Source organism: Eubalaena glacialis, chromosome 6 (assembly GCF_028564815.1).
Source record: "Eubalaena glacialis isolate mEubGla1 chromosome 6, mEubGla1.1.hap2.+ XY, whole genome shotgun sequence".
Classification (NCBI taxonomy): domain Eukaryota; kingdom Metazoa; phylum Chordata; class Mammalia; order Artiodactyla; family Balaenidae; genus Eubalaena; species Eubalaena glacialis.
Window position 1 is genome coordinate 151,945,317 of NC_083721.1, and position 24,427 is coordinate 151,969,743.

Here is a 24,427-nt window from a genome sequence, read left to right on the forward strand (position 1 = left end):
TGAGGGTTGTCTTTTCTTCTTGTTTATGGTTTCCTTTGCTGTGCAAAAGCTTTGAAGCTTCCTTAGGTTCCATTTGTTTATTTTTGTTATTTCCATTACTCTAGGAGATGGATCAAAAAATATCTTGCTGTGATTTATGTCAAAGAGTGTTCTTCCTATATTTTCCTCTAAGAGTTTTATAATGCCCAGTCTTACATTTAGGTCTCTAATCCATTTTGAGTTTATTTTTGTGTATGGTGTTAGGGAGTGTTCTAATTTCATTCTTTTACATGTAGCTGTCCAGTTTTCCCAGCACCACTTATTGAAGAGACTGTCTTTTCTCCATTGCATAGCCGTGCCTCCTTTGTCATAGATTAGTTGACCATAGGTGTGTGGGTTTATCTCTGGGTTTTCTATCCTGTTCCATTGATCTATATTTCTGTTTTTGTGCCAGTACCATATTGTCTTGATTACTGTAGCTTTGTAGTATAGTCTGAAGTCAGGGACTCTGATTCCTCCAGCTCCGTTTTCTTCCCTCAAGACTGCTTTGGCTATTGGGGTCTTTTGTGTCTCCATACAAATTTTAAGATATTTTGTTCTAGTTCCGTAAAAAATGCCATTGGTAATTTGATAGGGATTGCATTGAATCTGTAGATTGCTTTGGGTAGTATAGTCATTTTCACAATATTGATTCTTCCAATCCAAGAACATGGTATATCTCTCCATCTGTTGGTATCATCTTTAATTTCTTTCATCAGTGTCTTATAGTTTTCTGCATACAGGTCTTTTGTCTCCCTAGGTAGGTTTATTCCTAGGTATTTTATTCTTTTTGTTGCAGTGGTAAATGGCAGTGTTTCCTTAATTTCTCTTTCAGATTTTTCATCATTAGTGTATAAGAATGCTAGAGATTTCTGTGCATTCATTTTGTATCCTGCAACTTTACCAAATTCATTGATTAGCTCTAGTAGTTTTCTGGTGGCACATTTAGGATTCTCTATGTATAGTATCATGTCATCTGCAAACAGTGACAGTTTTACTTCTTCTTTTCCAATTTGCATTCCTTTTATTTCTTTTTCTTCTCTGATTGCTATGGCTAGGACTTCCAAAACTATGTTGAATAATAGTGGTGAGAGTGGACATCCTTGTCTTGTTTCTGATCTTAGAGGAAAAGCTTTCAGTTTTTCACCATTGAGAATGATGTTTGCTGTGGGTTTGTCATATATGGCCTTTATTATGTTGAGGAAGTTTCCCTCTATGCCCACTTTCTGGAGAGTTTTTATCATAAATGGGTGTTGACTTTTGTCAAAAGCTTTGTCTGCATCTATTGAGATGATCATATGGTTTTTATTCTTCAATTTGTTAATATGGTGTATCACATTGATTGATTTGCATATATTGAAGAATCCTTGCATCCCTGGGTTAAATCCCACTTGATCATGGTGTATGATCCTTTTAATGTGCTGTTGGATTCTGTTTGCTAGTATTTTGTTGAGGATTTTTGCATCTATATTCGTCAGTGATATTGGTCTGTAATTTTCTTTTTTTGTAGTATCTTTGTTTGGTTTTGGTATCAGGGTGATGATGCTGGCCTCATAGAATGAGTTTGGGCGTTTTCCTTCCTCTGCAATTTTTTGGAAGACTTTGAGAAGGATGGGTGTTAGCTCTTCTCTAAATGTTTGATAGAATTCACCTGTGAAGCCATGTGGTCCTGGACTTTTGTTTGTTGGAAGATTTTTAATCACAGTTTCAATTTCATTACTTGTCATTGGTCTGTTCATATTTTCTATTTCTTCCTGGTTCAGTCTTGGAAGGTTATACCTTTCTAAGAATTCGTCCATTTCTTCCAGGTTGTCCATTTTATTGGCATAGAGTTGCTTGTAGTAGTCTCTTAGGATGCTTTGTATTTCTGCGGTGTCTGTTGTAACTTCTCCTTTTTCATTTCTAATTTTATTGATTTGAGTTCTCTCCCTCTTTTTCTTGATGAGTCTGGCTAATGGTTTATCAATTTTGTTTATCTTCTCAAAGAACCAGCTTTTAGTTTTATTGATCTTTGCTATTGTTTTCTTTGTTTCCATTTCATTTATTTCTGCTCTGATCTTTATGATTTCTTTCCTTCTGCTAACTTTGGGTTTTGTTTGTTCTTCTTTCTCTAGTTCCTTTAGGTGTAATGTTAGATTGTTTATTTGAGATTTTTCTTGTTTCTCAAGGTAGGCTTGTATAGGTATAAACTTCCCTCTTAGAACTGCTTTTGCTGCATCCCATAGGTTTTGGATCATCGTGTTTTCATTGTCACTTGTCTGTAGTTGTTTTTTGATTTCTTCAGTGTTCTCTTGGTTATTTAGTAATGTATTGTTTAGCCTCCATGTGTTTGTGTTTTTTACATTTTTTCCCCTGTTATTGACTTCTAATCTCATAGCACTGTGGTCAGAAAAGATGCTTGATATGATTTCAATTTTCTTAAATTTACTGAGGCTTGATTTGTGACCCAAGATATGATCTATCCTGGAGAATGTTCCGTGTGCACTTGAGAAGAAAGTGTAATCTGCTGTTTTTGGATGGAATGTCCTATAAATATCAATTAAATCTATCTGGTCTATTGTGTCATTTAAAGCTTGTGTTTCCTTATTAATTTTCTGTTTGGATGATCTGTCCATTGGTGTAAGTGAGGTGTTAAAGTCCCCCACTATTATTGTGTTACTGTTAATTTCCTCTTTTAGAGCTGTTAGCAGTTGCCTTATGTATTGAGGTCTTTCTATGTTGGGTGCATATATATTTATAATTGTTATATTGTTATATCTTCTTCTTGGATTGATCCCTTGATCATTATATAGTGTCCTTCCTTGTCTCTTGTAACATTCTTTATTTTAAAGTCTATTCTATCTGATATGAATATTGCTACTCCAGCTTTCTTTTGATTTCCATTTGCATGGAATATCTTTTTCCATCCCCTCACTTTCAGTCTGTATGTGTCCCTAGGTCTGAAGTGGGTCTCTTGTAGACAGCATATATATGGGCCTTGTTTTTGTATCCATTCAGCAAGCCTGTGTCTTTTGGTTGGAGCATTTAATCAATTCACATTTAAGGTAATTATTGATATGTATGTTCCTATTACCATTTTCTTAATTGTTTTGGGGTTTTTTTTGGTTTTAAATTTATTTATTTATTTATTTATTTTTGACTGTGTTGGGTCTTTGTTTCTGTGCGAGGGCTTTCTCTAGTTGCAGCAAGCGGGGGCCACTCTTCATCGCGGTGCGCAGGCCTCTCTCACTATCGCGGCCTCTCTTGTTGCAGAGCACAGGCTTCAGACACGCAGGCTCAGTAGTTGTGGCTCACGGGCCTAGTTGCTCCGCAGCATGTGGGATCTTCCCAGACCAGGGCTCGAACCCATGTCCCCTGCATTAGCAGGCAGATTCTCAACCACTGCACCACCAGGGAAGCCCTTGGGTTTGTTTTTATAGGTCCTTTTCTTCTCTTGTGTTTCCCACTTAGAGAAGTTCTTTTAGCATTCGTTGTAAAGCTGGTTTGGTGGTGCTGAATTCTCTTAGCTTTTTCTTGTCTGTAAAGCTTTTGATTTCTCCATCAAATCTAAATGAGATCCTTGCTGGGTAGAGTAATCTTGACTGTAGGTTCTTCCCTTTCATCACTTTAAGTATATCATGCCACTCCTTTCTGGCTTGTAGAGTTTCTGCTGAGAAATCAGCTGTTAACCTTATGGGAGTTCCCTTGTGTGTTATTTGTCATTTTTCCCTTGCTGCTTTCAATAATTTTTCTTTGTCTTTAATTTTTGCCAGTTTGATTACTATGTGTCTTGGCATGTTTCTCCTTGGGTTTATCTTGTATGGGACTCTCTGTACTTCCTGGACTTGGGTGGCTATTTCCTTTCCCATGTTAGGGAAGTTTTCGACTATAATCTCTTCAAATATTTTCTCGGTCCTTTCTCTCTCTCTTCTCCTTCTGGGGCCCCTATAACGCGAATGTTGTTGCATTTAATGTCGTCCCAGAGGTCTCTTAGGCTGTCTTCATTTCTTTTCGTTCTTTTTTCTTTATTCTGTTCCGCAGCAGTGAATTCCACCATTCTGTCTTCCAGGTCACTTATCCATTTTTCTGCCTCAGTTATCCTGCTATTGATTCCTTCTAGTATGGTTTTCATTTCAGTTATTGTATTGTTCATCTCTGTTTGTTTGTTCTTTAATTCTTCTAGGTCTTTGTTAAACATTTCTTGCATCTTCTCGATCTTTGCCTCCATTCTTTTTCCATGGTCCTGGATCATCTTCATTATCATGATTCTGAATTCTCTTTCTGAAAGATTGCCTATTTCCATTTCATTTAGTTGTTTTTCTGGGGTTTTATCTTGTTCCTTCATCTGGTACATAGCCCTCTGCCTTTTCATCTTGTCTATCTTTCTGTGAATGTGGTTTTGTTCCACAGGCTGCAGGATTCTTGCTTCTGCTGTCTGCCCTCTTATGGATGAGGCTATCTAAGAGGCTTGTGCCCCTCCTGTTTCAATACCACTCTGGGCTGCTGGAGTGTCAGATCAAGCTAACAATTTTTTACCCATGCCCTGAACTTTCATAGTTTTTTTTTACCAAACCAAACTTGGGTACGCACGCTCATGCAGTAAAGCTAATCTACTGACACCAGGTTGTAGTGAAGGAAATTGCAACATTTATTGTAAGGTACCTGACAAGGAGTCTGAGGCAACTAATGCTCAAAACCCCCAAACTCCCCAGTCGTATTTTTGGAACAGTTTTCATAGGCAAAATTTCGGGGGGAGGGCTGCAAAGTGTGTGACCTTTGTCTGATTGGTTGGTGGGGAGGTAACAGGGTGGTGTTTCAGGAACCTCAGTTATCAGCCTTCCATCCAGTTTGAGATCCCCGTGCTTGTGCTCAGCCTGAAGTTACCATCCTCTACCTGGCGGGGGCGTTGGTTCCTGGAGAAGGACTGAGAGATGTGTATCAGATTGTTATGTGTATCCCCTGAGGAGGAATCAGGACCCTGCCCATCAGTGCATTACTGTTTCTTGACTGCCTTTCCTTTCTTTCTGCATTTCCTTACTCCTTTAATTAGTAAGAGTTTGAATCTGCTCTTTGGAACACAGGGAAGGTCTAGGAGGCTGACCTTTTTCCTACAAGCAAGAAATGGGGGACATGGAAAGGCTTTTATACTGCGGAGGGCCCCACAGGTTCCTGCTCAGTTTTATCCTGCAATGGGAAAGTGGTCCATATCAGCTCAGTCTACTATGTATCTAGACATGTCTCTGATAAGTTTTCTTCAATGGATCTTATTTCCTAAATGGCTTTTCCCAATTTTTCAAACATCTTACTTTTTCTTTCATTCATATTTATTTGATTATCTATATCAAACAATCTGCTGTCTTCACTTGGATTTTTATTTGTCTTTGGGTTGACGAACAATTCTGGCTGATTAGTTATCAGTGACAGAGAGTTTTAATTTCTTCCTACTTTCATTTAGATTAAAAGAAGGTTAGATCTAATACTGTGTTCCTTTATCTTACATTTTAGAAATTATATCTATTTGCGAGGGACTCTCTTTGGATCTTTCTGCTTGCTTCTTCCCTTCCTGCTTGCTTATGCTAAGATTGATATTACCCCCAGTAAAAAGTGTTCCTCCAAAATTATTGCTGAAGTTAATTTGTGCTTTGTCATTACTTAATCTTCAGCATAGTTTGTGGGCTCTATGATTTACCATCCTCTGCATTCTATTGTTGCATCTTCGTGATGCCTGCAAATGCTTTTATAATTTCAGTATATTAGAGGTTGTAGACTAATTTTTTATTTACCTCTTAGTGTTCCCATAAGATTGTCATACTGTAGAATGAAACTCAATTCTTTGCTTAATTCCAGCTGTCAGTTGGGAAGCAGGCAAAAAACACATTACTGAAAGAGAATTAGAACCATCGGCCTAGAGTTAAGGTCCCTTTGTTAATGGATAAGTCACCACCACAAAGATTTTTTAGTAGGCAGAAATTACAAGCTGAATTGCAGACCATTTATATTTCCATCTTGTGTTGCATGTAAAATATGAAGCAAAATTGGCAGGGAGTTATAAGTCCACATTAAAGGCCTATCTTTGGCAAAAGGCCACCAAAAAACCCCTAATAGTCAGCACTGTTATTCTACCGCTACTTTTCCTCTCTGTACTGAGAGTGACCATGTTTTCCAAACAAAACTGAGGATACACTGGCTGGTAGAATTGTAGTTTTGAGGATGTTGCCAAAATTCGGCCTCTGTACACCGGTGCCAGATTAAATCTTGGAGACAGAGTTTTGGGTGAAGTAGAAAGAAATAGCTTGATTGCTTTGCCAGGCAAAGGGGGTCACAGTGGGCTAATGCCCTCAAAACTCTGTGTCCCGCCCTGGAGGGGATAGTGAGGAGTCTTACGGTGTTCAAGGAGCAGGGCGTGGTCAGCCAGAGGACCTTCTTCTGATTGGCTGGTGGTGAGGTAATGGGGAGTCGACATCATCAACCTTCTGGTTCTAACCATCTGGGGTCTATGTGCTTGTGCGCAGCAGACAGTTAACTTCCTCCACCTGGTGGGCTTTTCAGTATCTGAAAAACACTCAAAGGATGTGGCTCAGAATATTCTCTATAGTCCTTGAGGAGGAACTAATGGTCCTTGACTTTGTTTAATGGCTAAGGTATTCTTATTTTGTCTTGCTTGATTGTTTTCCTTTCTTTCTGCATTTTCTCACTTCTCTGATTAAATTTATTCTTTGACTAAAGTTTTTCTACAGACAAAAGGCAGGCAGAGGACATGGGTCGGGGTCTATTCTGGGAAGGCCTCCTAGGGTCCTGCTCGGTTACAAGAACAAGGAGAAAACTTGTCAAAAAAATTCCAGATCATGTGGTCTCTGTACTTTTTAAAATGACCCTTTCTATTCTTTCCGCTCCCCATTCTGTTTTAGTGCGTGATGCTGCTACTATCTGAGTTAAATGGTCACCTGTTTACCTGTAAGCCTAGCTGTTTACCAGATCGGTGAAGTCGTGAGTTAAATAAAGTAGATGCTAGGTCATTTAAGAAAAACATAACTTTCCTGAAAGCTAAATCATAGAGAAACTGCCATATATAAAAACAGAGATGAGCTCTACATTAAAAAAACCCAATTCTTATGGAAACATATCTGATGAAAACAGAGCATTAATTCCAACCTGTTTGATTCTAGAATTTGTACTATTATTTCTAATGTTAAGGAGCAAAGTAGGGGAAGGAAGCAAACCTAAGCTGACCTCTCTGAGCCTCAGTTTCTTTTTCTATAAAGGGAAGATAACAACACCTCATAGAGTTGCTTTAGGGATTAAATTAGATAACATATGTAAAGCAATGCGTACACAAGGACAATCTATAAAAGTTTCCTTTGTCCTCCTTCCATCTAGCCCAAACCTTCATGGGAGGTGACTGAATATTTAGATTTCAAAGAACTTAGTTGTGATGTTTGACAATTATAAGTAGACAGATTGAATTTCCAGATGTGCCCAAATGTCAATGAAGCCAGTATTTAAACAGAGCCCCAAGGACTGACCTGTGACTCCATAAGCCTCGGATAATTGAAAATTGACTCTAAACTGAGAATCACTTTCTGTTCTGCATTATGTCCCTGCATTAACAGGGACTGAACGATTGAAGGTCTGGAGGTAAGTGAGATCGCTTATCGCCTGTAATATTTCAGGAGGAAATACAACAAAGTAACCAGTGGCACAGTCACTAGTATTAATTTTTTGAGAAACATCAGATAGATCTCTCTGGAAAACTCCCCCGTGCGAATGCTAATGCTCACCAGAGTGTGGATTCTCTAAGTTGTTCAGAAATCACTCAGTTACCTCCAGCGCTCACTCTCCATCCTGGCCTTTTAATATAGGCTGTTTCACATTTTCAGTTGTTCCAGGCTCTAGCCAAATACTCCAGTATGTGCAGCAATGGGCATTATGGAGACAGTGCAAATCAAACTCCCCAGATAACCCCAAATCTCATTTTAACTTTCAAATTCTTCCTCCACCAAACTTTTCATTAGAATATCAAAAGAGGTGGGATGGGGGAGACGGAGTGAGCTTCAGAGTCTGCTAGAGGTGATCATTGTAAATGACATGGCCCCAATATCACCAGCTAGAGATGGAGTCATTTTCAAAATCATCCCTGAAACTCCAACGACTGATTATCTATTGCAACGTATGTCTTAAAGCTAGAATTTATTCTCTCTCACAGATTTGTGGCTTGACTGGGCTCAGCTTGAGGTCTCTCATGCAGCTGCAGTTAGATAGAGGCTAAGGCTGCACTGATTTGAAGCTTCCATTGCGTTGGCATGTCCCCTGGCTGGCCGCCGATGCTGACTGCTGAGAGTCCGCCACGGCCACCCCCATCCCCCCGCCCCCGAATGCTATGCATGGCCTTTCCATGCGGCTTACAGCTCTCCTAGCAGAGAGTGGGTCTCTGAGGGAGCAGTCTAAGAGCGACTTGTGACTTTCTAAGAGGTCCTGGTGGAAGCTGCAAGGTTTCTTATGATCCTCTTTCAAAAGTTCCAGAGTGTCACTCCTGCCACATTTATTTTATAGGTCAAGGAAGCCACTCAGGTAGGGTATTGAGACTTGACTTCTTGGTGGGGAAATGGCAAGGTCACACTACAGAAGAGCAAGTTCGTTGGGAGATGACGTCATGACCATCTTTGGAAAATGCAATCTGCCAAACCCAGCTCGCCTACTCCTGTTCCAGCTGTCAGGAGAATTCACCTGTACCTGCAAGGGTCCTGGGCTCCAGCTAGTTTAATTATTTTCTTCATTTACCTGTGAACTCAGAACGATTCACAATTAGTAAAATGCATAAAGGAAGTCAGAGAGTATCGGTTTCAGAAATCAATCATGTTTATTTCACAAATCGGACTCTTGCATTCTTATTCTTGGTGCCCATGTCTTGAGCAATGTGACATTCAGAATTCTATATTTGTATCTGCCTTGGTCATTTAAATCCTGTTGTCCTCCTTACCTCTGCTTTGACCTTTTTGTGTTTCCAATTCTTGACTTGCTCCTGATCGCTGATAACCAAGGCTCATCACCTCTGTCTTCCAAGTTTGGCTTTCAGACCTGTGGATTATGCCTGACAACTGCTAGCTTAGGTTCTGTAGCTTCTGCCTTTACCTCCTGGCTTACAGATACTTGCCTTTGATGTAGTGGAAACCTTAATATTCAGCTTTCCTATCTCAGCCCTGTTTTTACCCAGGCCTCTTCAGGTTTTGAATTTTATAAGCCTGGTCCCATTGGTGTCTACCTCCATCAGGGTGGAGGAAGATTTATGCTTACAACCTGATTTTTTCCCTTCAGTGGAAAAACAAAAAATCCTTGCCACACAACCTTTAGTATCAGTACCTCCAGACTTCCCAGTGCCTTCAATCTTTGACATCCCCTATATTATTAGGCTGTTATTCTCTCTGGATATTGGATATCCCTGTGCTTGACTCAGGAGATGTATTTGCTCCAGTCTCCATCATTGAGTGTGTTTTGGCGAGGATTCAGCAAAAGCTTCTGTTACGCACTTAACGTATTGAAGGAAATACTTTTCGGAAGGGAGGTAGGGGAAACCCCAGGGGTTTGAATAAGTGTTTTAATGGACTGAAAATAACGGAGGCAAGTGGAACACAATTAGATAAACAGCCAGAAGTTGTCATCTGTACTGACTCCACATGGATCTCCAACCTTGGGATGGGATGATAGTTAAAATCCATTGGTAATTGGAAACTAGATTCCCCCCCTCCCTGGAAATTTTCCCTTTGGTGGTTTCTTATTAAATTCCTTATACTTATATAATCTAAAGTCTCTATTTTGTAGACCTAGGAATAATTGCATAGAATGTATTGCATAGAATATAGAATATGTCTTTTCCAATTTGGGAAAGCAGGAAACATTCTAATTTAATAGGTAACATTTTCCTTGACCTTCTTTCAACTCCTAAATTGAAAGTGAAAGTTTTTTTATTGATTATCCATTGTGTTCTTAGGCCACTGTAGGTGTCTATGAACATGTGGGTGAGGGACATCATCAAGATAAATAATCCTTGCCTCAGTGATTTTTATTTGATGGAAGAGATGACATGCTCACCCAAATACTGGGATACAAACACTGTGTGGTGCTTGTTATTGAGAAGTATAATTTTTGTTAGGTACCATTTGTGATGTGCCTTGAGAAATAGGCTGTAATTTGCCAGGAATGGCTGGGAAGTAAGTGGGGCATTCTAAGTGGAAAGAACACCTGGAATAAAGGTTCACGCAGGGTTCTTTAGAGAAATGGTAGTTAGAGGAGTTTTGACAAGATAAAAGGTATATTTAGGGAAATAATGGACTGTGAGACTAGAGAGGTAGGTTTGAGCCTTTTGGGAACGGCTTACATGCTTTGGGAGGGTCTATGTTATTCTGTAGGCCATAATGGCTACGGAAAATTTTGTGCCATGGTAGGCCTGTTGTCTAATTAACTCGAATTGGGAAGGGCGTTCTCAGTACACGTGGTGGGGAGTTCAGGAGTTCCAGTTAGAGACAAGAATAGTGCAGAATTGCCTTGCTATTTTCACATGTATGGTTTGAGCTTGAAGGATGCTGGGTCAGTAGGAAAGGGTAAGAAGTGGGAGAAGGAGACAGCCTAGGTCTAAGTGAACTAGTGTGGAAATAAAGTTGCCCTTGAGAGAATCTCAGCAGTCAAAGGGAAGTGGCCAATGCATGTCTTAGTTTGCATGTCTTGGTCCTCAAGAGCCTTAGTTCTAGAAAACTTCAGGCAGCAGGAAAACTGGATCAATTGGGAGGAACTACCTTGCTTCTGGAAGGTTATCCAACTTGAAATAAGACCCCAGCCTGAGGCTGGAGGTGCAGGATCTGTCTTCAAGGAGGGGTGGAGGGTTCTAGCAAGGATTAGTTCATTGAAGGGTTCTAATCAAAAGGATAGAGTTCAGGGACCACATAGCATGGTGGTTAAGTGATGGGATTTTGCAGTCAGGTGACCTAGGTTCAAATCTTAATTGAGCCGTTTTTTTAGCTATGTAACCTTGAAGGTATTCCTTCACTGTTCTGAATTTTGTTTCTCCTCCTGCTCATGGAAGAAGTGCCCATGTCATAGAATTATTGTGAGGATTAAATGATACAATTTAGCGAGGTGCCTGGTACATTCCAAGCTTTCAGTAAATGGTTAGTGTGCTGGCTTGTCTGCTGTCAAAGAAACATCAGTACTTCCCCCCTTGAGGTCTCTGCCTGCCAGAGGAGAGGCTGGGCTGCACTTCCTTCCCTCACCTTCTCTGTCTAGATCTGGGTGAGGGTGCTTCCAAGAGAAACACTTGGGTGAGATTTGGAAGCTTAGAGAAGGAGGCCCTATTCTTTAGAGGCAGTGGCAGAGGGACACATGGGCAGAGAGCTTCCCAGAGCTTCCCAGGGAGCCCCCCCAAATCAACCACATCAGTGCTTCAGGCCAAGACGGCTGGTGGGAACTTTCCAACCCTCTCTCCCCGGGCTCTTCCAACAGGTACGGAAACCTCTAAATCCTTGTATTAAAATACTTCTTCCTGGATACACAGAGTAGCTTCTGTTTTCCTGACTCAACCTTGGCAGGTATAAGTAACTATTGTTATTATTATTCATTTTGCAAGGCAGGGCTTTTACTCCAGAAAGGGATTTTGGAGAGCAAATTAGTAAACCTGAATGGAAGCTTGGTCACAGGTCAGAGGCTCGGGTCACGGGCCTAAGTTTTAGTGGACGGGGAGGTCCTCGGTGTTCACCTCTGCTCTGCACCCTACAGACTCACCACAGTCTGGGCTGCTTGGTGAGAGGCTAGAGCATGGGAAGAACGTGTCCAAAGCGTGGAGGGAACGTTTACCGAAGACAATTGGAAGTGTCTGAAACAGAGGACCAGGCAAAGGCAAAAAAGTAAGGACCAGAATGCAGGGGGGAGTAACCAGTCCTAGAGGAGCCTCCCCGTGAAGTGTCAACGTTGGGTGAAGACTCAGAAATGTCCCAGTTGGAGCAGGGCTGGGACCCTCCGTGGCTAGGAGGGTAAAGCTAGAAAACAGCCAGCGATGCAGCACGCATGTCATGTTCTTGCTCATGGCGCCGGTGGGGTTTCCATATGTGGTCAGTATAGGGAAGAGCTGAACTTTAGGGACACAGCATGGACTGGACCGGAAAGCCAGGTTGTTTAGGGCCATAAGATGAAACTTAAGAGTCCGTGCGGTGATGATTCTTAGACGAGTCATGCACTGGAAACTTGGTTACAATTGACTCAGGGCTGGGCAGGGTTTGAAGAGCCCCAGTACCTGTATGGGACCAGGTAAGGCAAGGACCGGCACCCAGCAGATCCCAGGCTCAGGCTTTGAGCAGCCACTTAGGTGTTCTTTCTGTAGCTCCACAGATGTTGGAACACATTTTCAAGGACAAAGAGTGATTTCTATAAGAGAGATATAAAATAGAACCTTGAAATTATGTAATGATACTTGTCAGTGTTTATAGGTGGTTGCACGAATTTACTGAGTACATTTCTAAGAAAATAGTACCTCATTTTGTGCCTTGCCTCAGCATTTTCTAGTTGATGCTCAGAGAGTCATCCATAGACATTTTCACCGAAGACAGACTCTATTAATTTATTACAAAATTTTATTTATTTTTATTTAAAAAAATGACACTTGGCCCGAAAGTCTTAGCCATTTTTATTGCTACTATTTGTGAATTTAAGAGTTCTGCTTTCTTCAAACCAACTGACTTTTAGTCAATTAGCTTTCCTTTGGCGTTTTCTGGTAAAAATTATTGAAAAAATATTTTTATTAGAAAATATTCAAATATATTTACAATTACGGAACAAAGAGGTTTGCATCAACAACTCAGTTCTAGTAAATATCTTCCACATTTACTTTAGTTCTTTTTCTTTAATACATGTTGCACCCCTCCTTAATCCTGTCACTCTCTTCCCCTCCCCAGAGATACACTCTACTCTTACGTTCATCATTAGCTTTTGTGCAACTTTCATTAAAAATATATGTCTCCTGGGAATTCCCTGGTGGTCCGGTGGTTAGGACTCCATACTTCCACTTCAGGGGGCACAGGTTCCATCCCTGATCAGGGAACTAAGATCCCACATACTGTGCAGTGTGGCCAAAAACAAACAAACAAACAAGCAAAATCCCCAAAACAAATATGTCTCCTTACAAATACTACTATTTTGTTTGTTTTTAAATATATGAGGTTGAACTGTATGTGTAATTCTACAACTAGATTTCTTTCTCTCAACTTTATTTTCCAGATTTATACATTACAATACTCTTAGCTCTTGTTTATCCACTTACACTGTTCTACAGTGTTCCATATTATTACTAAACAATGCCTTATTTGTCCATTTTTCAATTATGGATATTTAGATTGTTTCTTTCTTAAATTTTTTTTCTATTACAAGTTGTAATGCAATGAATGGCTATGTACACACGTGTACACACACACACACACACACACACCTATCCTTCTATCTCTTCTTGTGCATATGTACAAAATTTTCAATGCCTCTATGTAGGGATGCTTGATAAGGGTGATCACATCTTCAGTATTACTAGATGTTGCCAAATTACTTTTCAAGTCACTGCACTATTTTCCCCTCTACCAGCTGTGTTTGAGAATTCCTGGTTTTCCTCTTGATCTCCAACACCTGGTATTTCTAGACTTGTCACTTTCTGCTAGTTTGATGGGTGTGAGATGGTCTCGATGTTTTGCTTTGTATTACCTTCACTATCCATGAGCCTGAGCATCCTTTCAAATATGTGGTTCTTTGTAAATTATCTGTTTATATTCTTTGCCACTGGGTGGTTTGTCTCTTTCTTATTGATTTGGAGGACTTCCTTTGATACTCTGGATATTGAGCTTTTATTGGTTCCATGTTATCTTCTCCCAGTCTATGTCTCAAATTTTAACTTTTTAAAAGGATGCTGCTTGAGACATAGACACTTTAAGTTTTAACTTGGAATTTTTAAATTAATTTTATCCCCAGGGGTTTATACTCTATCTGAAATTATAAAAATATCCTTCTGAAAGTTTTAATGTTAAAATCATTTCCCTTGTGTAAGGCCAGACACTATCAAACTCTTAGAGGAAAACATAGGCAGAACACTGTATGACATAAGTCACAGCAAGATCCTTTTTGACCCAGGTCCTAGAGAAATGGAAATAAAAACACAAATAAACAAATGGGACCTAATGAAACTTAAAAGCTTTTGCACAGCAAAGGAAACCATAAACAAGACCAAAAGACAACCCTCAGAATGGGAGAAAATATTTGCAAATGAAGCAACGGACAAAGGATTAATCTCCAAGATTTACAAGCAGCTCATGCAGCTCAATAACAAAAAAACAAACAACCCAATCCAAAAATGGGCAGAAGACCTAAATAGACATTTCTCCAAAGAAGAGATACAGATTGCCAACAGACACATGAAAGAATGCTCAACATCATTAATCATTAGAGAAATGCAAATCAAAACTACAATGAGGTATCATCTCACACCAGTCAGAATGGCCATCATCAAAAAATCTACAAACAATAAATGCTGGAGAGGGTGTGGAGAAAAGGGAACCCTCTTGCACTGTTGGTGGGAATGTAAATTGATACAGCCACTATGGAGAACAGTATGGAGGTTCCTTAAAAAACTAAAAATAGAACTACCATATGACCCAGCAATCCCACTACTGGGCATATACCCTGAGAAAACCATAATTCAGAAAGAGTCATGTACCAAAATATTCATTGCAGCTCTGTTTACAATAGCCAGGACATGGAAGCAACCTAGGTGTCCATCATCGGATGAATGGATAAAGAAGATGTGGCACATATATACAATGGAATATTACTCAGCCATAAAAAGAAATGAAATGGAGGTGTTTGTAATGAGGTGGATGGAGTTAGAGTCTGTCATACAGAGTGAAGTAAGTCAGAAAGAGAAAAACAAATACAGTATGCTAACACATATATATGGAATCTAAGGAAAAAAAAAAAAAAAAAAAAAAAAGAGGTCATGAAGAACCTAGTGGCAAGATGGGAATAAAGACACAGACCTACTAGAGAATGGACTTGAGGATATGGGGAGGGGGAGGGGTGAGATGTGACAGGGTGAGAGAGTGTCATGGACATATATACACTACCAAATGTAAAATAGATAACTAGTGGGAAGCAGCCGCATAGCACAGGGAGATCAGCTCGGTGCTTTGTGACCACCTAGAGGGGTGGGATAGGGAGGGTGGGAGGGAGGGAGATGCAAGAGGGAAGAGATATGGCAACATATGTATATGTGTAACTGATTCACTTTGTTGTAAAGCAGAAGCTAGCACACCATTGTAAAGCAATTATACTTCAATAAAAAAAAAAAAAAAAAAAATCATTTCCCTTTTTTGATGTTTAATGCACCTGAAATGTATTTTGTGTATGACATAAGGTAAGGGTTGCATTTTTTGCCATATGGTTAACTATTTGTTTCCATGGTTTTTGTCCCAGAACATTTATTAATTAGCCTGCCCTTTCCCTATTGATTTATAGGGACATCTCTGTTTCAATATATTGATGTGTCTGTTTCATACATTTTTCCATTCCTGCATGAACACCGCACCTTTTTAATTACTAGAGCTTAATAATAGTTTCTACATTAACTTATCATTTTATATAAGAGAATTTATTCCTTGAACATGAGGTAAATGTACCTGTAAAATTGTGGGGCATTGGGGTCCTATTTTGGTAAAGATTTTAAAAGATTAATTCACTTTCATTAATGGCTGTTTATTCAAGAATTCCATTTTTTTCTTAAGTCAAATTTGAGATTTTAATGCAGCTCTAGAAAATCATCCATTTTATCTAACTTTTAAAAATTCATTGGCATATTATTGTTTCTATTCTTGTCAATTCTAGAAAATTTGAGCAGTTATCTTTGAAAATATTACTTCCCTGCCATCCATCTCCTTTATTCTATTCTTACGGCGCTAATATGAGATGTTTCTTGAGCTTCTCTCTGTTTCTTTCTCTTTTTCTCTCTCCCTATCCAAATAGATGTAGATATCTTTAAAATCTTTTTGTCTCTCTGTGCTGCATTCTGAGTGCATTCTTTAGATTGCTTTCCAAGGTACTAATTCCTTTTTCTCTTTGGGTCCAAACAGACCTTTATCTTGTCTATTTATTGAGTTTTAATTTCAATGCTTATAGGTTTAATTCTACTAATTTGTATTTGCCATCAACTATTCTTATTTTATTGTTAACTGTTTTGGATTTCTTGTTTATTTCTACGAGCATTATTCCTTTATTTATCTCTTTGAGTGTACCAGACAATTTGATTGGCACCAATTCATGTTCTGATTTATGTGTTATCTCTCTTAGCCATAGTTTTATTTATATATTTTGGTATTTTGCAGGCTTATCTCATGTTAAAGGTGGTTAACTTTTTCTCTGACTTCCTTCTCCCTGTTTAGTCATTTTGAAGTTGCATCCACCTGACCACCCTGGGGCTCTGACCCAGAACCATGTCTCCTATTAGTGGTTCCCAGCTCTTGTCCCTCAGTGATGATGGGGCTGGCTTGGCTCAGCATCTTGTTGCCAGGTGACGTGAGTGTTCATCTGCCTCTCTAGGCATGAGGCTCATATAAGTAGCAGCCACAGGTGATGGGCGACAGCATCTATTCCCCCTCCTTTCCAGAGTGCAGTGATCCCACACCAACCTGTTCTCCATCAGGACCCAGATTCCCAGAATCCTCTGCCTGCGTGTGTATGCAGAGAACCATAGGCACTCAGATGTCCTGCACATTATGGAAAGTTTCTATTTGCTCCTTGGAGTGGTTTATCTCAGTTTTGAATATGTCATACTTTTAAATGCTCTTTTAAAATATTTTGCTTATGGTCGTTTTATGTTTGAAACCAAAGAGTCCTCAAAACATAAACATAAGGAGAACAAACTAATTTTAAAAACTAAAATCCTTCTAAAACTGTTTAAGGTTAACTCACACTTATTTCGAATAGCAGATTTTCAACCTTTCTCTCTTGTTTGTCTTTTAGTGGTGATTAAGGGGTTGACTTGTCTTATATCTACTTATTCCCTTCTATCTCTGTGTTTGAACTTCACTGGCTCATATACTGTAATGTTGTCGGACAGTTCAAACGTGTAATTTAAGCTCAAGAATCATTTAAACATTATAATTCTAGTCCCAGGGAAATTGTTGCTAGTTGAATCCAGAAAAAAAAAAATTGTGAGGTTTCTTTTGTAAATTTAAGTTACTCCTCGGCTAACTCTTAGGGCCACTACTGTTTGCATTGTTTTTGTTTCAGATTGTGTAACGGGAAATTTGAATATTCAGCTTACAGCCCACAGAACAACACAGTAATGAGGATTAAATGAGGGAATGTATGTTAAAACACTTTGTAAATTTTAAAGCCCTATGCAACTGTGAGTTAATTATTATCAGTTTCATGCAAATTATTCTGTTTCGATTGGTGTACAAAGGCTGTTTTAATAGATTTTGTTCTGTAGAACAAAAGTTCTGTTTCCAAGTCATGGGAAAGTATATGAATTATTCTGGTTTGCATTTTAATACTATCACTAAAGCTTAACTGACTGTTGCTAATGTCTTATTAAGCAGTGAAGTAGGCAGTCATCATCAACTCAAGAATGTGGGTACTTGTAGTCCCCAAATTAATATTCTTTAGATGGGAAGAGCTGGATATTTCAGCAATTTTTGCAGTAATATAACCAAACAGGACCCTATGGGGCCTTTTGGGGACAGACCCTCCCCCCTGCCATGTCCTCTGCCTGCCTCTTGTTGGTAGAAAATCTGTGGTCTCCCAGGCCTCCCCTGAGTCACAAAAACCTGGCTCAAGAATTAATGATTGAGGGACTTTCCTGGTGGTCCAGTGGTTAAGACTCCGTGCTCCCAGTGCAGGGACCTGTGTTTGATCCCTGCTCAGGGAACGAGATCCTATATGCTGCAACTAAAGATCCCGCATGCCACAATAAAGATCCCGTAAGTGGTAATGAAGATCCTGCATGCCGCAACTGAGACCCGGTGCAGCTAAATAAGTAAATAAATAAATAGATATTTTTAAAAAAAGAGTTAATGATTGAAGGGATGTGAACATGTAGTAACAAAAAATAGCACTCGGGCCAGGAGCACTGGTGACCATTTAAACTGTAGATCAGCCATCTAGCAGTCACACACTCTTTAGTTCCTCCTTGAAGGACATGGATAACAGTGTCTGATGCACATTTCCTGAGTGGTTTTGCAGATACTAAAACCCCCACCAAATGGAAGGTACTACCTACTTGATGACCATGAGCACATAGTCCTACTGGAGCCTGAGGTTGATGATGCTGACCCCTGTGATACCACCCTATTACCTCACCATCAACCAATCAGAGAACTGTGCATGAGCTGGTCACACACCCTGCAACTCCCCTCCCTCACCTGGCCTTTAAAAACCCTTCCCTGAAACCTGTCAGGGAGTTCAGGTCTTTTGAGCATGAGCCACCTGCCTGTACTCCTTCCCTGGCCCTTGCAATAAACTTTTCTCTGCTCCAAACTCTGATGTTTTGGTTTATTTGGCCTCACTGTGTGTCGGTCAAAGGAAATTGGATTCAACAACAATAATAGAATTAAAATATGGTGGAACTGTGAGGGAGCTTGGAGGGTAAGCATTATTCAACTAGACCAGTTTTGCTTTGATCAGGCCAGTCCAACAGCGGTCATTCCCATGACAATTTAAATTGCTGAATTAAACCCAAAGAAATTGTGACCTTGGCCTTCGTACTATGGGTTGTTAGGCCAAACGTGACTCAGGTAGAGCTTGACACAACTGTATTGAACACGGCTGCTCTTGAAGTCCATACAGGGGCACCACCTTGAGTACTGAACCTGTCATAGAATGTGCTTCTTCTGGCACTGTTGTTGAACTCCAGTTCAATGTGCCCGACACACAGTGAGGCCAAACAAACCAATAGGTTGGAGTTTGGAGCAGAGAAAGGTTTATTGAACGGCCACTCAAGGAGAATGGGTGGCTTGTGCTCAAAAGACCCAAACTCCTTGATGGTTTTCAGGGAAACATTTTTTATAGGCAAAATCTGGGGTGAGGGCTGCAGGGTTCATGACGTTATTCTGATGGGTTGGCAGTGAGGTAACAGGAATCTTGTGCTCAGCCTGAAGTTACCATCCTTCACCTGGGTGGGGGCATTAGTTCCTGCAGAAAAACTCAAAGTTATTGTTATGTATATTCCTTGAGGAGGAACCAGGATCTTGCCCCATGGCTGCGCTATTGTTTCTTGACTGCCTTTCCTTTGTTTCTGCATTCCCTCCCTCTCATAATTAGTAACTGCTTGAATCTGCCCTTTGGAACTCAGGGAAGCTCTACAAACAAGAAACGGTGGACATGGAAATGCTTTTGTACCCGGGAAGGCCCTGCAGGATCCTGCTTTGTTTCAGCACTTCTTTAGCTAAAACTTTTTGGAAGGGGTCTGTGATAGACCAACTTAATCTGCTCTCATTGCAGCAAAATTGTGGGGCCTGATTAAGATTTACCTGTTTTTCTATTGGATTTCAAGATGGACACGGTTTCTCTAAGATGCTATTGTATTTTTTAAATGTTGCATGATCTCAGCCATATAGTAGAGGTTTGTGCTGAGCTTTAAAGCAACCTTCAAATTTCTATGGGTTCCCCTGGGGTCAAATTTGTAGACTTTCTTTAAATGATTAAGTAATGTTCTTTTCTATCCTTAGGCTTATGAAATTTTGGGTGTCTTTTACCAGTGAAAGGAATAACACAGTTTTACATGACTTGCCTTGTTATTTAAATCCTATGTTCTTACGCACTCTAATGCCTGTGACAACATAATGTAATGACTGTGATTGACAACTTTGTATGCTATTTCAGAACTCAGAACATCTGTTTAATTTTATGTGTTCTGATTAGCATAAATTGGGAGTGGATGGGAAGCAGTGATCTAGAGAATTCAAAGAGCAATTAGTTTTCATTTTAATTGTGGTAAAATATACATAACACAAAATTTACCATTTTAACCACTCCTACTTTTTAAATTCAGTGACAGTAAATACATTTAAAATGTTATACATCCAATACCACTTTCCATTTCTAGAAAGTTTTTATTATCCCCAACAGAACTCTGTACCCATTAAGAAATAACTCCCCACTCCCCTCTCTCCCTAGCCCCTGATAACTTCTTTCTACTTTCTCTAGTAATGATTTGACTGTTCTAGGTACCACACTGCTATGGACTGAATGTTTGTGTCCCTGCAGATTCATATGTTGAAGCCCTAAACCCCAGTGTGATGTCATTTGGACATGGGGCCTCTGGGAGGTGATTAGGTCATGAGGGTGGAGGCTTCAGTAGAGGAATTAGTGCCCCTATGGGAAGAGGTGTGAGAGAGATGTTCTCTTTCCAGCACATGAAGACACAGCAAGAAGACAGCAGTCTGCAAATCAGGAAGAGGGTTCTCACCAGAACCTGACCTGATCTTGGTTTTCCCAACTCCAGAACTATGAGAAATATGTTTCTGTTGTTTAAATCACCCAGGCTATGGTATTTTGTTAAAGCTGCCCAAACTGACTAAGATGTACATATAACTGGAATTACACAATATTTATTCTTTTGTGTCTGGTTTATTTCACTTAGCATAATGTTTTTAAGGTTCATCCATGTTGTAGCCTGTATAAGAATTTCATTCCTTTTTAAGGATAAATAATATTCTATTGTGTGTATATGCCACCTTTGGTTTATTCATTCATCTGTTGACAGACACTTGAATTGTTTCCACCTTTTGGCTATTGTGAGCATGCTGTGATGAACACTGTCATACACATCTGTTTGGATTTCTGCTTTTAATTATTTTGGGTATATAACTAGAAGTTGCATTGGTGGATTATATGGTAATTCCATGTTTAACTTTTTGAGAAACTGCCAAATTGTCTCCATAGTGGCTGTACTGTTTTACATCCCCACCAGCAATGCATAGGGGCTCTATTTCCCTATATCCTTGCTAACACTTGTTATTTTCCTAATAGATGTGAAGTAGTATCTCATTGTGATTTTAATTTTATTTCCCTAATGGCTAATGATGTTGAGTACCTTTTCATGTGCTTTTTGGCCATTAGTCTTTCTTCTTTGGAGAAATATCTATTCAAGTTCTCTGCCCATTTTTGAAATGGGCAAACACTTTCTAATAAATTATTAACTTGATTTGGATTGTATGTTGGGATTCCTTTGTCTGTAGAATTATCTTGTTGACCAAATGACACCATACATGTGGAAACAGTGGTGTTGTATTAAGTAAGTTTCTTACCTAACATTTGAAAAAAAAATTATTATTTATTTTTTCATTCTGAAAGAAGGCTTGATTGTCAGATATGTTTCTGTCTTATTGATAATCATTTTGAGAATATCAACTTAGCATCACTGCTTGGTACAATTGATATGTCCACAAATAATAGCATAAAGTATTACTTTTTTTACCAGAGTCATATCTTAAATATGGTAGAGAAAGTTGCCATTTAAATAATTCTCTAGGTAGACATAAAATTACCTACTAATTTATCTGTTGTAAACCTGCAATTCTGTACGTTAATTTTACTCTAACTGGAATGTGCCCATGATAAAATAAGATTTCCATCTCAGATACAATAATAATAACAACAAATATCAAGAGTCTTTGAAAATAGAATCACTATTGCAGGCACCAATGAGAGCTTCAAAAGACTATAAGATTTGGTCTCTGTCTTATGGAGTTTAAAATCTTGATATGTGGTACATTTGAAACCAAGCAGGACCCTGTAGGGCTCCTGGGCACAAAAGCCTTTCTGTATCCCCTGTTTCTTAATTACAGGAAATAGGCTTAGTTCAGCCTCCATGACCTTCCATGAGTTCCAAAGGGCGGGTTCAAACAGTTGCTAATCAGGGAAGGGAGGGGATGCAGATACAAGGGTGGAGCAGCCAAGAAACAACAGTGCAGCCTTGGGGCAGGGTGCTGGTTCCCCCTCAAGGGGTACACGTAACAATATCTTTGAGCTCTTCTGCAGAACTAAAACCCCCACCAAATGGAAGATGTTAACTACTTGATGAAGCATGCTTCATTCCAGAGAAGGTCACAGTTCACCCATCATCACCTGATGCAAGGTGATCTCTGGATTGAAGGAATGCGGGCCTTGCCAACACCCTGATCCTTATCAGCAACCCCACCCCCTTGACTTTAAAACCCCTCACAACACCTCGCCCCCAGTTTTGAGGGCATTAGCCTGCTGTGGCCCCCCTTGCCTGGCAAAGCAATGAAGCTATTCTTTTGTACTTCATCCAAAACTCTCTGAGATTTAATTCTGTGTCGGGGTACAGAGGCTGGATTCAGCTTCACATCTTGTAATCAGACACTGTGAAAACACTTAAGGAGAGAACAGTGACAAGGAGATTGGGAGCTTGTGTCTTGAGCCTACAAGACATCTGGATCCCCAGGGTCTCTTTGGTATCTAGGGGATGTGCCTCACGGAGACAGCTGGTGAATATGGAGCGTGATCTGAGACTAAGAAGGATTGTTTAAATCTAAAGCAGACAGCACTGTTTGGTCTGCTGGCAGGATACGGACTCTCAATATCTTTGACCTATATACAGCTTAAAAGAAAGTGTGAGCCACCTCTAGTCACCAATACCGTATTATGCATTTAAAAATGTGTTAAGAGGGTAGATCTCGTGTGAAGTGTTAATACCACGAAACAAAAAATGAAGAGACATGAGGAAATGTTTGGAGGTGATGAATCTATTCCCTTGATTGTGCTGATGGTTTCACTGGTGTGTGCATATGTGCAAATTCATCAAATTGTATAATGTTTATATGTGCAATTTTCTTATCAATTATACCTCAATGAGCTTGTTTTAAAAAAAGAAAATTTGATCCAACATGCAAAAGCCAAGGTATTTCACAAAGGAGCATGAATTTTTTTGGTTCCTCTTGAAAAATCAGAAGATTGGGACATACCTTTATTTCTGCACTCTTTAGATCTGTGTTGTCTAATAGAGTAACCACTATGTGTGAATATGTTACGTTTATACTTATTTTATTATTTTTGATCAGAGTACAGTTGATTTATAATATTATATTAGTTTCAGATGTACAACATAGTGATTCAATATTTTTATAGATTATATTCCATTTAAAGTTATTACAAAATAATGGCTATGTTTCCTCTGTTGTACAATATATCCTTGTTGCTTATTTGTTTTATACATAGTAGTTTGTACCTCTTAATCCCACATCCCTATCTTGCCCCTCTTCCCTCTCTCCACTGATAAACACTAGTTTGTTCTCTACATCTGTGAATCTGCTTCTGTTTTGTTATATTCATTCATTTGTTTTATTTTTTTAGATTCCATATATAAGTGATAACATACAGTATTTGTCTTTCTCCGTCTGACTTATTTCACTAAGCATAATACCCTCCAGTTTCATCCATGTTCTTGCAAATGGCAAAATTTCTTTCTTTTTTTTTAATGGCCGAGTAATATTCCATTTGTGTGTGTGTGTATCTTCTTATATATGTATCTTCTTCACATCTTCTTTATCCATTCATCTGTTGGTGGACATTTCGGTTGCTTCCATATCTGGCTATTGTAAATAATGCTGCTATGAACATTGAGGTGCGTATATATTTTCAAATTAGTGTTGTTGTTTTCTTCTGCTATATACCCAGGAGTAGAATTGCTGGATCATATAGCAATTCAATTTTTAGTTTTATAAGGAACCTCCATACTGTTTTCCATAGTGCTGTACCAATATCCATTCCCACCAAGTGCACAAGGGTTCCCTTTTCTCCACATTCTCACCAACATTTGTTATTTGTAGAATTTTTGATGACAGCCATTCTGACAAGTGTGAGGTGATATCTTGCTGTGGTTTTGATTTGCATTTCCCTAATGATTAGCAATCTTGATCATCTCTTCATGTGCCTGTTGGCCATCTGTATATCTTCTTGGGAAAATGTCTATTTGGGTTTTCTACCTAGGTTTAATTGTGTTGTTTGTTTGTTTGATATTGACTTGTATGAGGTGTTTATATATTTTGGATGTTAACCCCTTATCAGTTATATCATTTGTAAATATTTTCTCCCAGTCAGTAGGTTGTCTTTTTGTTTTGTTGATGGTTTCCTTTGCTGTGCAAAAGCTTTTAAGTTTCATTAGGTCCCATTTATTTCTTTTGCCTTAGGAAACAGATCCAGAAAAATCTTGCTATGATTTATGTGCAAGGGTGTTCTGCCGATGTTATCTTCTAGGAGTTTTATGTCTCCAAGTCTTACCTTCAGGACTTTAATCCGTTTGGTGTGATCCTCTTTGAGTCAATCCCGTATGGGACTCTGCACTTCTTGGACTTGGTGACTGTTTCCTTTCCCATGTTAGGGAGGCTTCAGCTAT